Raw genomic sequence first — 13,833 nt, forward strand, 5'->3', positions numbered from 1 at the left:
TCTGTAGCAAAAACAAAGGACAGAGTTCAGCTTAACAAGTCAACCAACATTAATAGGGCGAGAATGTCAATATAATATGGTAACTGCTGGCACACGATGTACATGACAGTATATGAAGATCACCAGCCAGAGTTAAATGACCAAAATCAAAGCAGGCAAACGTCGACTCCCACAGGGACCAAAGGGGAGAGTTAAAAAACAACCCTATAAATCATCTAGTCTGGATTTTCCAATGAGGACTCAAGTTATAAGGGGAGTATGACTTGCCCAGAGTCATGCAGTCAACTATCAGAAAAGCCTGGGCTGGAACTCAGATTTCCACTGCTTTCCACCATAGCAGAACACTGTTCCAAGATCACAGATATGGGACAAGTTCTAAGCTTCTGAAGCTGGATAACTACAACTTTCAAAAATGCAGATTCTAAACTGAGTAATGAACTGTGAATGGGGATGGAAGGAGGGGTGTGAGGGCTGGATGTCCCCAAGGGTGGGAGACCTGGCATCTGCGTGTAGTGTGTCAGTAAAACCAGAAAAATTAAAAGCATTTCATTTGTAACTGGCAACAAACATTCTCCTCAAAACAAGTATTTGCTAAAAAGTTGCTTCAGTGGTGTTACTAGTTCTCTGCTCCTCCCCTACAGCAGAGAGCTATTTTATCACTTGTGCTAAGAATGTGGACGTGTGTTGCATGCAAGATTTCTCAGAGACTACTGAAATTAGGCAGAGTACAACATAAGTGAATCTACTTCAGACTGAGTCAGCAAGCCCCTTCCCCAACAGTACTTCACTATGGCATCATGAAGTTCAAAGCAATACCCGTATGAACTAACACAAAGCTCTACCCATGTGACTTTGCAAACTGAAATGCAAGTCAGTTGTGATTATACGGTAATGAGACCACTGCTATACTTAAATCCTTCAATGAACATTCACTGATTAACTCTGTCACGTACTATTTTAAGACCTGGTTTTGGGGGGGAGGGGATGACCGGGGTGTCGGGGGGGAGGTTAGGGGACAAAGGATGAGAAGCCAGATAAAGGAAAACACAAGATAAAAAAGACACAACCCCAGTCTAGTCAGGAAAGCAAATATGCATGCAAATAACTGTAAAACTGTTTGATAAATGTTATAAAACAGTGCTACTCAAACTGTGACCTGTGGACCAGTGACGACCTGTGAATTGTTTGCTGTTGGTCCATAAAAACATAGTTAAGTTCAAAACTGAGCATAAACATTTAGAAACCTAGTAATTTTAGGGCTGCTGAATCTAATAATTTTAAAATGAGGTTTCTATTTTCTATGTCTTCTTTACACCTCATTTTTCTATTTCATTTTTATTACATTTTACAAAAGTATTGGTACACAAAGCAATAAAGTGATATAACAGAAGTACTATATATAATACAATACTGTATGAGCACAGACGAAGACAAATGGCGTGTTCAGAGAGGCTCCAGAGAGGAGATAACCTTTGAGCTGCAAAGGATACATCAGACATAGTGAGACGTGAAAGGCATCTCAGGCAGAGGAAGAGCATCTGCAAAAGCCTGGGGGTCATAAAAGTAGATGGTATGTTTACAGCACAGACTTTGAGGCAAAGTAATAAACAGTAAAAGTGCAGAAAGTTAAGCTACAAAGATTCAAAGAAACTTGTATGACTTTATAGTTTAGGCTTTGGGCTCTACCCAAAACGCAAGAGGGAATCACTGACCATTTTTATAACCAGGAGAAGGACGTGTTTATATTTTCATAAAGGTATTCTTTCAGAAGTACAGTAGGCAGATTTGAAGGGAGAGAGAACAGGGAGAGATAGAGACCAGTTATGAACATACTGGAAAATAATCTAGGTGGAAAGTGAAGAAACCTGCATATGTCAAGGAAAACAGGCAAGAGAGAATGACTTAGAGAAATGTTTCATTTTTTTATTTTATTTTTTTAAGAAGAGACAATATGGAGTTTTTATTCAGCATAATCCACCTAGAATATGTTGACCTGTTGCAATCAGAACAAACTATTTTCAAGAAAAAAAAATCACTTGTCTTATATCACAGATCCTACTCAAATGAATAAATAATTATCAACTATTACATATAAGTTTAGATCAGAATTAAAACAGAGAAATCAAGGAATTTAGAGTCACATCCTATTTCTCTGTGGGAAGAGTTGTTTTTAAGCCAAGTCTTCATCTGTTTGTGGGCTACCTAGAGAGATAATGTGGACAACCTAAAACTTATGAAAATTACATAACCTTGAGGTTCATAATTGTCATCCTGGAGCACACCTGTATCATTAGAGAAAATTTTTTAAAGGTATAATATGCATAATATTCCTTGCTTATCAATATGGGTCAGAATCTGTAATCAGACAGTTGTTCACTTAGTAAGTGATTAAACTAGGGAGAAATCGGTAAGTATAAGAATGAGGAGTGAGTGTGTTACTGAGAGACAGGAGAGATACTGGGATAAAATGGGAAATTCTGGAATGAAAATGTGAAAGTTCAGTAAACACAAGAACAGTGCGTGTGTTGCCAAGAAACAGGGGAGGTATCTGGGGTGAAATGTGAAATTCTAGAATGATATTGGGCTTAAATAATCTAAATAGATTCACATGTATCAGTGGAGAAGAAGTTGTAGCTGAGGCTTCCTTGGTGGTGCAGTGGTTGAGAATCTGCCTGCCAATGCAGGGGACACGGGTTCGAGCCCCGGTCTGGGAAGACCCCAAATGCCGCGGAGCGACTAGGCCCGTGGGCCACAACTACTGAGCCTGTGCGTCTGGAGCCTGTGCTACGCAACAAGAGAGGCCGCGATAGTGAGAGGCCCGCGCACCGCGATGAAGAGTGGCTCCCGCTCGCCGCAACTAGAGAAAGCCCTCGCGCAGAAACGAAGACCCAACACAGCCAAAAATAAAATAAAGAAAGAAAGAAGCTTTCATAAAAAAAAAAAAAAAGAAGAGTTGTAGCCAACACATTTATTTTGCACATTCTATGAACAGAGCAGTATTGTAGATACTACAGGAGCTACAAAGGGGAATAAGAGGAGGTACCTCACTGTTAGTCCCAGGGCAATTCTAGGGTCTCCTGAGACTCCCCAGAAGTTAGTTCTGGACCACAGAAGGTCTGAGGTGCTTACCTCAGTAAGTAACAAACCAAGACTCACTTTCAATCAAGAGAATTCTATGGGTTCAAGGAATCTCTAAAGGGTATGGGGTGTGTGTGTGTGTGTGTGTGTGTGGTGGTAAGTGGGGAGGGAGGGTCCCTTGGCTGGAAGAAATTCGTATTTCCTGAAATGTCCCCAGGGCAAGTCTGAGTCCCTGAAATGAAAATTGTTGAGCCAGCCAGCTCCTCTGGAAGGACCCAGTCTTCAGGGAAAGTGCAGCCCTCCCACACACAGTGTAAACTCCACTGAGATCCAGAGCTAGGCTTTTTCTTAGAATAGAGGTCACAGGCTTAGTGAGTCCCTGAAACTCAGTGACTCCTGAGAGAAAGCAACAGGAGTGCGGAATGTAGAGCAAGCATATACCATTTTCATGAAATATTGTGAAAAAAAAATAAGCTTGTGTTAGATGTAGTCAAAAACAATTCAAATATTATTCTATCATGGATATTTATACCCCCAATGGCCATAACTAACACACACAGGGAACACTGCTTATCATAACAGTACTGTTGTGAAACAGGCTGAAGAGCCATGATATGGTGGTCTGACGGTGTCTGACCAGGCTCTCATAATAAGTACCTGCTGTGTTTCAGGGCACATGATTTTACCAAAGTATATAATAGGCTTAGTTTTATAACAACTTTGACTGCCTTCTAGTCATGAACTGGAACAAATAACCACTATTGTATCTCTACAGCTCTACCTATATAAATGAAATTCAGCAATTAACCTGTAAGCTTAATCTAATTATTCAACAAGTATACAAGATTAAATATTAAAAAGTTTAATTTACCTAAAGAGTAATAAGCCTTGAATCTGACATCATCAACAGCCATTTCATTTTATTTTATTTTACAAAAACATAATATCGCCTATGCCTGTGTAAAATGACATTGGATCGAAGATAAATTGTTCATGTATAGGAGAAGAAAACAAAAAACTTTCTCCTAAGAGCATTAATTGCCATTCCGTTCTTAGAAAAAGAACAAATTCTCAATCAGCGCCTGTCATCTGCAAGACACTATTGGGAATCAACGGAAAACAAAAAGATCTAATTATCCACAAGGTCTGGAAAAGATCAAGAACAGAATCCCTTAATACCGACAGTGTATGGAGGTAAGCAGAGGAGAAGCTCTCCATTCAAAGTCTCCAGGATCCTCAGCAAGGCCCGTATAATGCACCAGCACGGAAAGTGATGAATAAGCTTCATTGAGAATAGTGGCCACGTCATGGCTGGCTGAACATTCAGTCCACAAACAGAAGGCTTCTTGTATTTGCTCGAATCAACCACAGGAAAGTTTCAGCAAAAAGACTGTTATATTCAAATGGAAATCAGTACTTTCCAGCAAGAATGGACAATTAGCAATTTCTTAAACTGGCACTAAGAGGAAGAGCAGGGAATTGTACCAGAATCATCACAAACAACCCATATTTCAAAATGTCAAATAAAAAATAAAGACTACTAGGGTTATTCGCATGTTGAAAAATTTCACATAGCAGGCCTGAGTCTGGATGTTATGCGTCTCCCAGTGGTCAACCTACACTGGGAGGTTTCACCCAAATACTCCCCTTTTGTAAATCTCTTAGTACATACGTACAAGTGTAAACCACAATCTAAGATTCCAGCACGTAGTTAACTTAGATGGTATTCCTCAAACATTTAGTAAAAGAGCGCAAAGCCTGTTTATACACTATTTGGATCTACATTTAAAAAGCTTTTATTCACCATTAACAGATTCTAGCAAATACCTCTTCCAGACTGGCAAGACAAACAGTTACCATCCTCACCACCACCTCCAAGCACGCATGCAATTTTGGCCTATCTGATTTATGCACCTGGCTTTGTGAAACTGATCCTGGGGCTGTAACAAGTCACAGGCTCTCAGATAAATGACAAGGATTCCATAGCCACTTTGGGATTGAAGAAAAAAGTTCAGTGGAAAAAGAGAAGTTGAAGAAATTGCACCAGAGTTAAGCCATGATTTCTTAGATATGTACTAAAAGCACAAGCAAAAAAGGGAAGACTTGCTAACTAAACTTGATCAAAATTTAAAATGTCTGTGCTTCAAATGACACCACCAATAAAGTGAAAAGGCAACCAACAGAAGGAGAGAAAATATTTATAAATCATATGTCTGATAAGGGACTTGCATCCAGCATCTACAAAGAAACTTAAAATTTAATAATAAAAAGACAAAAAAAAAAAACCCAATTAAAGAATGACAGGGCTTCCCTGGTGGCGCAGTGGTTGAGAGTGCACCTGCCAATGCAGAGGACACGGGTTCGTGCTCCGGTCCGGGAAGATCCCACATGCAGCAGAGCGGCTGGGCCCATGAGCCATGGCCGCTGAGCCTGCGCGTCCGGAGCCTGTGCTCCGCAACGGGAGAGGCCACAACAGGGAGAGGCCCACGTACCGCAAAAAAAAAAAAAAAAAAGAATGACAAAGGGTTTGAATAACACATTTCTCCAAAGAAAACATAGAAATGGCCAATAAGCACATGAAAATATTCCTAGCATTATTAGTTATTAGGAAAATGAGAAACCACTTCAAACCCACTAGAATGGCTACAATAAAAAGACAGTAACAAGTATTGGTGAGGAGGCGAAGCTAAAACCCTCACACACTGCTGGGGAGAACGTAAAATGGTGCAACCACTTTGGAAAATAGTTTGGCAGTTAAACAGAGACGTGCCACAAGGTCCAGCAATTTTTACTTCTGGGTATATATGCAAGAAAAATGAAAACGTTATGTCCACACAAAACCTGTCCATAAATTTTCACAGCAGTATTTTATGAAAGCCAAAAAGTAGAAACAATCCAAATGTCCACCAAATGATGAATGGATAAATAGAAATTTGTCTACCCACACATATAACATTATTCAGCATTAAACAAAAGGAATGAAGTACTGATACATGCTAAAACATGAATGAACCTCAAAAACACTATGCTAAGTGAAAGAATCTAGTCATAAAAGACCATATAGGCAACTCTACAAAGGCAGAAAATAGTCTACAGGGTGCCCAGTACTAGGAGGGGGTGGGAGAGAGCAGAGAGTGACCATTAATGCGCACAAGCTTTCCTTCTGGAGGGCTGAAAATGTTCTAAAATTACATTACAGTGATGGATGCACAAATCTGCATACTGAAAACTGCTGTATAGATGGGTGGGTGTTATGGTATGTAAATTATATCTCAATAAAGGTTTTTTTAAATTGTGCCAAACCGCACATCTTTATGCACTCCTAAAAGCCATCCTGCAAGCTACTTGATATCAGATGGGGCCAGACATATTTGAAGTAGAACAATTATTCTCATATCAACATGCATTCATATCCCAAGCATTGGTCTAGAATTGGACTGGCTCTGGGGGCACCAAAGGACGCAATATTTATATTCCAAACACCTTGAATCTCTAAGAATTAACAAAACCTAGCAGCACTTGCTGCCAATTTTGGCTCCATTTGCTTCAACAAACACTGACTGAAGTCCACCATAGGCCAGGACTAGGTTTACAACACACAGACAAAAGATACAGTGGGCCCAACGCCCAAGGAGTTCATGGCCTCTTAAGTCTAAGACAGACATGTAAGCACATGATTCAAGTTCAGTGCTCTGTATGCAAACTAGTATAAGTATGGGGGCAGGGAAATGGTACAGAGAAGAGAGTAATTAACTTTGTCTAGAGATGACCCACAAATGTCTCATAGGAATGACAACACCTGAGCAAGGCTTCAAAGAACTGGTAAAAGGTAATGGTGTGGCAAAGGGGATGGAGGAAGGGAAGCAAACCAGAATCAAGGCAAATAGGCTTGGGGGACTGAAAGAAACTGGGGAACAAATAAGGGTGAGACTAGAATGTTAGAAGATGAGTTGGGGAAATTAAGCCAGATCACGAAAGATCTTGTGGATATGCTACAAATTTTAAACCTCACCCTAAAGGTAATAGTGAGGCATTGAAAGGTTTTAAGCAGTGAATGAAACGATCAGATTCATTTTAGAAATATCATCCACGTAACTGTTTGCAGGATGAAGATTCACTAGGGAAAGAGGTTTTCCAGTTTTTATTGACCTATGTTATTTTTAATGTGTCTTCAAATGAAATTTTACACAGAAACCCAAGATGTAAAAAAAGCAAAGCTCGGGCTTCCCTGGTGGCGCAGTGGTTGAGAGTCCGCCTGCCGATGCAAGGGACACGGGTTCGTGCCCGGTCCGGGAGGATCCCACGTGCCGTGGAGCGGCTGGGCCCGTGAGCCATGGCCGCTGAGCCTGCGCGTCCGGAGCCTGTGCTCCGCAACGGGAGAGGCCATAACAGCCAGAGGCCCGCGTACCACAAAAAAAAAAAAAAAAAAAAAAGCAAAGCTCTTCTGGTTGAAACAGTGGTGGAGGAGCCTGGACAATGTCCCTCTACCCCCCACCACAGAAGAGCCCTTTGTGCTCTGGCAGAAGAAGGTGTGGAAAACTTTGGACTAAAGAGAGGATAACAGGAGATGGAGATTATTAGGAAGCTAGCGCAATAGTCCAGGGGAAAATGACCAATGCTTAAAATAATCACTAATGATGGAGAAAGGGGAGAAAAGAGTCCAGAAAACTCTAAAGAAGTACAGAATTGACAAGAGTTCACGACTTACTGAATGTAGAGAGTGAGGAAAAAGAATCATGGATAACTTCTGGGCTTCTAGCCTGCATGAAGAGAATTAATGTCATTGATAAGAGGAAACGTACAAGAGACAGTTGACTCTCCTAAAGATACTTCAAGTCTAATAATTCTCAAAATTGAACTCTTGCTGCTGCTCCCCAACCTGTTCTCCAGTGTAGGGTTTCGTATCTCAGTATGTGGCACCAGGCTGATGCTACTGTTTGAGCCAGAAACCTGGAAATCACCTTTGACATGGGATCTCCAGAGCACGCCCCCACCATTCAGTCCATCACCAAGTGCCACTGATTCTAATTCCAAAATTTGGTTCATCTATCCACCACTTCTATCGCCACTGCCGCCACTCTGGTGCATGCCACCATCACCTCACTCCTTGATTTCTCCAATGGCCTCAATCACTTTCCTCACCACTCTCCTCGACTCACTCCAATCCAGTCTACAAACAAGGATAAACTTTTTTTTTTAATCTTTATTGGAGTATAATTGCTTTACAATGTTGTGTTAGTTTCTGTTGTACAATAAAGTGAATCAGCTATAAGTATACATATGTCCCCATATCTCTCCCACCCTCCCTATCCCACCCCTCTAGGTCATCACAAAGCATTGAGCTGATCTCCCTGTGCTATGTGGCTGCTTCCCACTAGCCATCCATTTTACATTTGGTAGTGTATATATGTCAATGCTACTCTCTCACTTCGTCCCAGCTTCCTCTCCCCCGCTGTGTCCTCCAGTCCGTTCTCTATGTCTGCATCTTTATTCCTGCTCTGCCACTAGGTTCGTCAGTACCATTCTTTTAGATTCCATATATGTGCATTAGCATCCGGTATTTGTTTTTCTCTTTCTGACTTACTTCACTCTGTATGACAGGCTCTAGGTCCATTCACCACATTACAAATAACTCAATTTTGTTCCTTCTTGTGGCTGAGTAATATTCCATTGTATATATGTGCCACATCTTCTTTATCCATTCAACCGATGATGGACACTTAGGTTGCTTCCATGTCCTGGCAATTGTAAACAGTGCTGCAATGAACATTGTGGTACATGACTCTTTTTGAATTATGGCTTTCCCAGGGTATATGCCCAGTAGTGGGATTGCTGGGTCATATGGCAGTTCTATTTTTAGTTTTTTAAGGTGTTAAAAAAAAACTGTTTTTTGAAGTTTAGGCCTTCCGTGAATTCCCATTGCACTTAATGTCCAAGACAGAGAACATGTCCGGTTTTATTCATCTTGGGATACTCAGTGCCTAGTACATTGAAAGAATGAAAGAGAGAGGATCAGGTGTGGGACAAGACGATGAATTCAGTTACAGGCCGGCTGGGTTTGAGGTGCCTATGGTACATCTAAGTAGAGTTACCCTACTGGCAACTGGCAGTATGGGCCTGGATCCCAATGACATTTGGCTTCACTGTTTCAGAACAGAAGTAGAGTTATCTATGGTAAACAGGACTAAGACTATTTTAGATAATCATGAACTAAGTTAATAAAGCTTGAAGCAAGCTCAGCTTCTTAGAAGAGATTAAAGTGTCTCTCTAATCTGAAATTCGGCAGCTCCAGGTCAGGTCTAGGTTAGCATTTCAAGGACAAGAGAAACCACTGAGATAGCACTAGATTTGTGGTGGGATCTTTACAAGGGGTGACTTGGTCGCAAAGCCTATGATTTGGGCACTTCCTTCAAACTGCTTTTGCAATACCTCTGTTATCTGATGTCCTCACCAATTTCCAAGTGCCTTCTCTATTAGTTAATCATAAATCATTCCTGACTCTCAGACAGTACATCTGGGGCCGTGCTTGGAAGTCCGTATCCTGACCACTACACCAGGCAATTTCTCAGTCTGGGCACGTGACTAAGTTAACAGTTTAGGCGACAGATACAAAAGTTATATCCCTTCCTCTCTCCCACTGACACTAGAGAGCTGCCTTAGAATGTGCTGCTACAAGGATTTTTAGACAATAATAATTAAATTATGACTTACAGCGGGCTTCCTATAGTACTGTGCAAAGCATTTAATATAAAATACTGTACATGACAAATAAACATGAAGAGATTCCAGAGAGTTTCTTTAAGTAATGATTACTTTTCCAAACGCAGATGTAGGGGACACTGATTACAACCTCCTAATTCTTTTTCCTCCTTAACTTTCCTCAATATCAGTGTTTCTTAACTACTGAATACAAACCCTTCAAGTTCAATAAGATAATATTCAATTTTTAAGTCAATAATAAAATAATTATTCAAATATTTTAACTTTTAAAACAGAACTTTTGAGAACCTCTTTCTGCATATCCAGGGAACACGTATGACTACAGTGTAAGAGGGGTCGGCTTATGACCTAGTCAGCTGGTTAACTATTCAGGTGACCACAGACAGCAGCCTGGTGACTTTGCCAGTACTAAGGTTTTAAACTGATTTATATTTAGTCATATATCATTTATTTGATATCTATAAAGAACCATTGGTTAAATACAGAAAACATGAGAATTACTGAAATATAAGTCAATAAAATAACACAAATGTTAAATCCTGCAACTTCAACTCAAGATGATATTTACCAGCTGTGTATATCGCATTATCTGGTCAAATTTCTTATGCCTTGCAAAATGTCTCCAGTACTTCCAAATCCAATGGAAAAAAAGGAAAGATACAGAAAATATAACATCAAAAGTGGCTTTTCATCTATGGGGAATAAAGACTGCCCCCACAATGTGCTATCTGCCAGAAAAGTACTTACAAATAGCAGCTTGAAATATTTTGTCTATTATTGTATTCAAAAAGAAGCCTCAAAAATAGTTTTTAAAAAATAAGACAAAATACCAGACAGGATAACAAAGTAAGGTTTTTATTTCTTTTCAATGCCTCAACACAACCTTAAATTTCAATCTGCACTTTCTATATTCATGTCCAAAAGCCTGTTGCCTTAAAATGTGACAGGTGGTGCTTTCTTTGATGTGATTAATTTAAAGTAAATTCAGCAATCCTGTTACACATGCAAAATAATGTATATACAATATGTTTATTCACCTTAGCATTGTTTACAATAGTAAAAGTTTGGAAACTACCTAAATATTCATCAACAGGGAAGACAAGTTATGGTACACCAATACAATGAAATGTTGTGCAGATATTAAAAAAAGAATAAGGAAGCATACAGGTACAGTGTGCTACTACTTGTGTAGGAAAAAGGGGAGGGTTATACATGTATTTGAATATGCTTAAAATAACTCTAAAATGATATTTCTTAACAACAACAACAAAAACTAACAACATTGGTTGCCCTGTGAAGGAGACATATTGGAGGAATGTGGTCAAGGGAAACTTTTCAATGAAGTATTCTTTTATATATTTTTTGAAGTTCGAGCCATGTGAATGTATAACCTTTTTCCAAGATAGAAATGTTTACAATAGATGACATTTTCAAAAAGTAAACCATGTCTAAGATTATTTTAAAAGAAATGAACACTTTCAAAAACATTGTATTCAATAACTAGGTTACATATAACCACAATGATAAAACCATTTTGTAAAAAAGGAACTATCACAATTATGTCTGTAATCTTAAAACTGCTCAATACACACCCGCTTGAATCACACAGAACACAGCAATCTTAGAGTTAATTTCATCCCAAATCCTTTCTATATTCCATCAATGGTTGAAATAGCACCTACAATGGGTTCCTTCATTTCATTACAATGGGTTTCCTTCACGGCTACAAGGAAACGGCAGTAAAAACATGAGTTTCTTGAAAAATCCTCATAAGAAATGATTGAGCAAAAAAGTTTTGAAAATATTTGATTTTTCTAATCACACTGCACATCACTTGTTAAGTAAAAAAGTCAAAATGTTTCTTCATTTATAATGCTAAATTAAAGCATATATTATATATAAACTTTATAGCAATAGTACTTAATAACAGAATGTCCATTTAAGGTCACTTTTATTTTAACCACATTAGCTAGTATTGCCCCAAAATGACAGAATGCTTTGTAAAAATTAATTCATAGGGAGGTTCTTGAGAAACAGGGTCTCAGGTCAAAAAAACAGTGAGAACAAAGCAAGCTGCCTACAGTACTAGTGACCAACTGACACCCAGAGTTGTTGGGGAACAAAAATCACAAATCTAAAAATATAAAACAAAATGAACAAAAAAGGTTGGCTTTTTGATTCACCATCCAACTTCCAACAGATATTCCCATTAATCATCTCTCACTGAGTTCACAGCAGACAGACTTTAAAAGCTCTTCCAAAGATGCATCTTTCTTAACTCCTTTTCCCATCCTACCCTTCCAACTCCTGGCAAACACCTCACTTTTCACCTTTTCTAGAAGAAATTCAAGGAATTCTCTCTACCACACTGTAGTGTCCATCTTTTTACCTATCCTTTTGCCCTTCTCTTCCATCCCACAGGAGGTAGGGTAACTCCTTCCTTTACTTAAAGCATCTCTCAACCTCCACCAGGATCTTGTTTGTTTCATCACCCAACCACTTCACATTTCAGGTGCTCCCTTTTCTTTGGCTGCTTCCTTTGTGCCTTCAAAAAAGCAAAAAATTTTGTTATTTTGAAAATTTTCTTTTGACCCTGCTCTCTCCTCTGTTGTCAAATTTCTCTCCTTCTTCTAGTCAAGCTGCCCAAATATAATCCACATTCGTTACCTCCTCCATTTTCCTTCCGGATGCTTCCGTTTCAAATCCTCTACTAAAATAGCCTTATCAAAGTTCCCTAATGTCCTCCTAATCACTGAGTCAAAACTGAAAGAGACCTTTAAGCTTATCTACTCCATTTAGCTCATTATATGGATAAGGAAGTTGACACTCATGAGGGATTAATTTGACCAACATTATACAGTGAATCACTGTGGGCTGGAATCTTGACAGCCTTCCATCCAGAAGAATACACATTTCTTGATTAAAAAAAAAAAAAGATAACTAACTAAAGCAAGATGACCCCTACTCAAGATTATTTCAGGTATCTCCACAAAAGAAAAAGGACAAGCCACATTTATAACCTGAAATGAAGGTCAATACAAATACAGCAACAGACAGTCCAAAGCTCATTTCAGTTGGCTTTGGAATGTGTCCTTGAACTTTATCAATTCCTAAACATCTAAACCAAATAGTAAAGTTCCACTGTGAAATCTTTTCAGGAAAGTCAACTTTCCTCCTCATTTTCTCTATCCCTCCCTCTGCCATGCACTTGTCTGCAATACACAGTCTAAATCTGAGTGTTGAAAGATCCTGCATAGAAACTGAAGTCAGAGCAGTAGAAAGAGAAACAGGGGAATAAGAAGCAAGGAGTTTCTAGGAGGAGGAAGCAGGCAGCAGTGCTGAATGCTAACTGTGTACATCTTCCCCTACAGACCTCTTTCAGATATTGTTGGTCATTTTAAGTAAGTCCCTGGAGTTTTCCTGAATTAGAGCTTAGCCTCTTTTACAAATAAACATGCCCATGAGCATGAAGAGCGTACATTCCTTAACCTACTTGTAATCTACTTGTGCTCAGTCTCTCAGACTGTAAATTCTAAAGACCAAGCTGTAATAGTGTTAGACTAAGATATTTGAAATTCTGCTACCAAAGCTTTCTCTCCATCCAACACCGTCTTCCATAACACACTCCTCGAGACATCCATAATACTACCAAAATAATAACCATCACAGTAACAATAATAACTTAGGACTTTAACAGAGAACTGATAGGACAGATAAAAAGATTATTTTGTTTACACTCAGCCTCTCCAGGTATTTCTATTCCCACATAATTGGGAGTTCATGGACTTTCTTGCTTCACTCTCTACTGTTCTGTCACACTATTTTCAGCTACCCTACAAATTGAGGAAGGGAAGGATCTATAAAATACCTAACATCTACCTTAAAACTTACAATGCCTAAATTTCAAATGAAACAGACAATTTAAAAAGTAAGGTAATGGGGCTTCCCTGGTGGCGCAGTGGTTGAGAGTCCGCCTGCCGATGCAGGGGACACGGGTTCGTGCCCCGGTCCGGGAGGATCCCACATGCCGCGGAG

General features: G+C 39.4%; 1 protein-coding gene across 3 annotated transcripts in view; it reads right to left on the reverse strand.

The window, feature by feature from the left end:
* The window catches only part of IGSF11 (immunoglobulin superfamily member 11), a 139,072-nt gene that overhangs the window by 100,346 nt on the left and 24,893 nt on the right, over nucleotides 1-13,833 (reverse strand). The window lies entirely within an intron of this gene.

This window comes from Globicephala melas, chromosome 4 (genome assembly GCF_963455315.2).
Source record: "Globicephala melas chromosome 4, mGloMel1.2, whole genome shotgun sequence".
NCBI lineage: Eukaryota > Metazoa > Chordata > Mammalia > Artiodactyla > Delphinidae > Globicephala > Globicephala melas.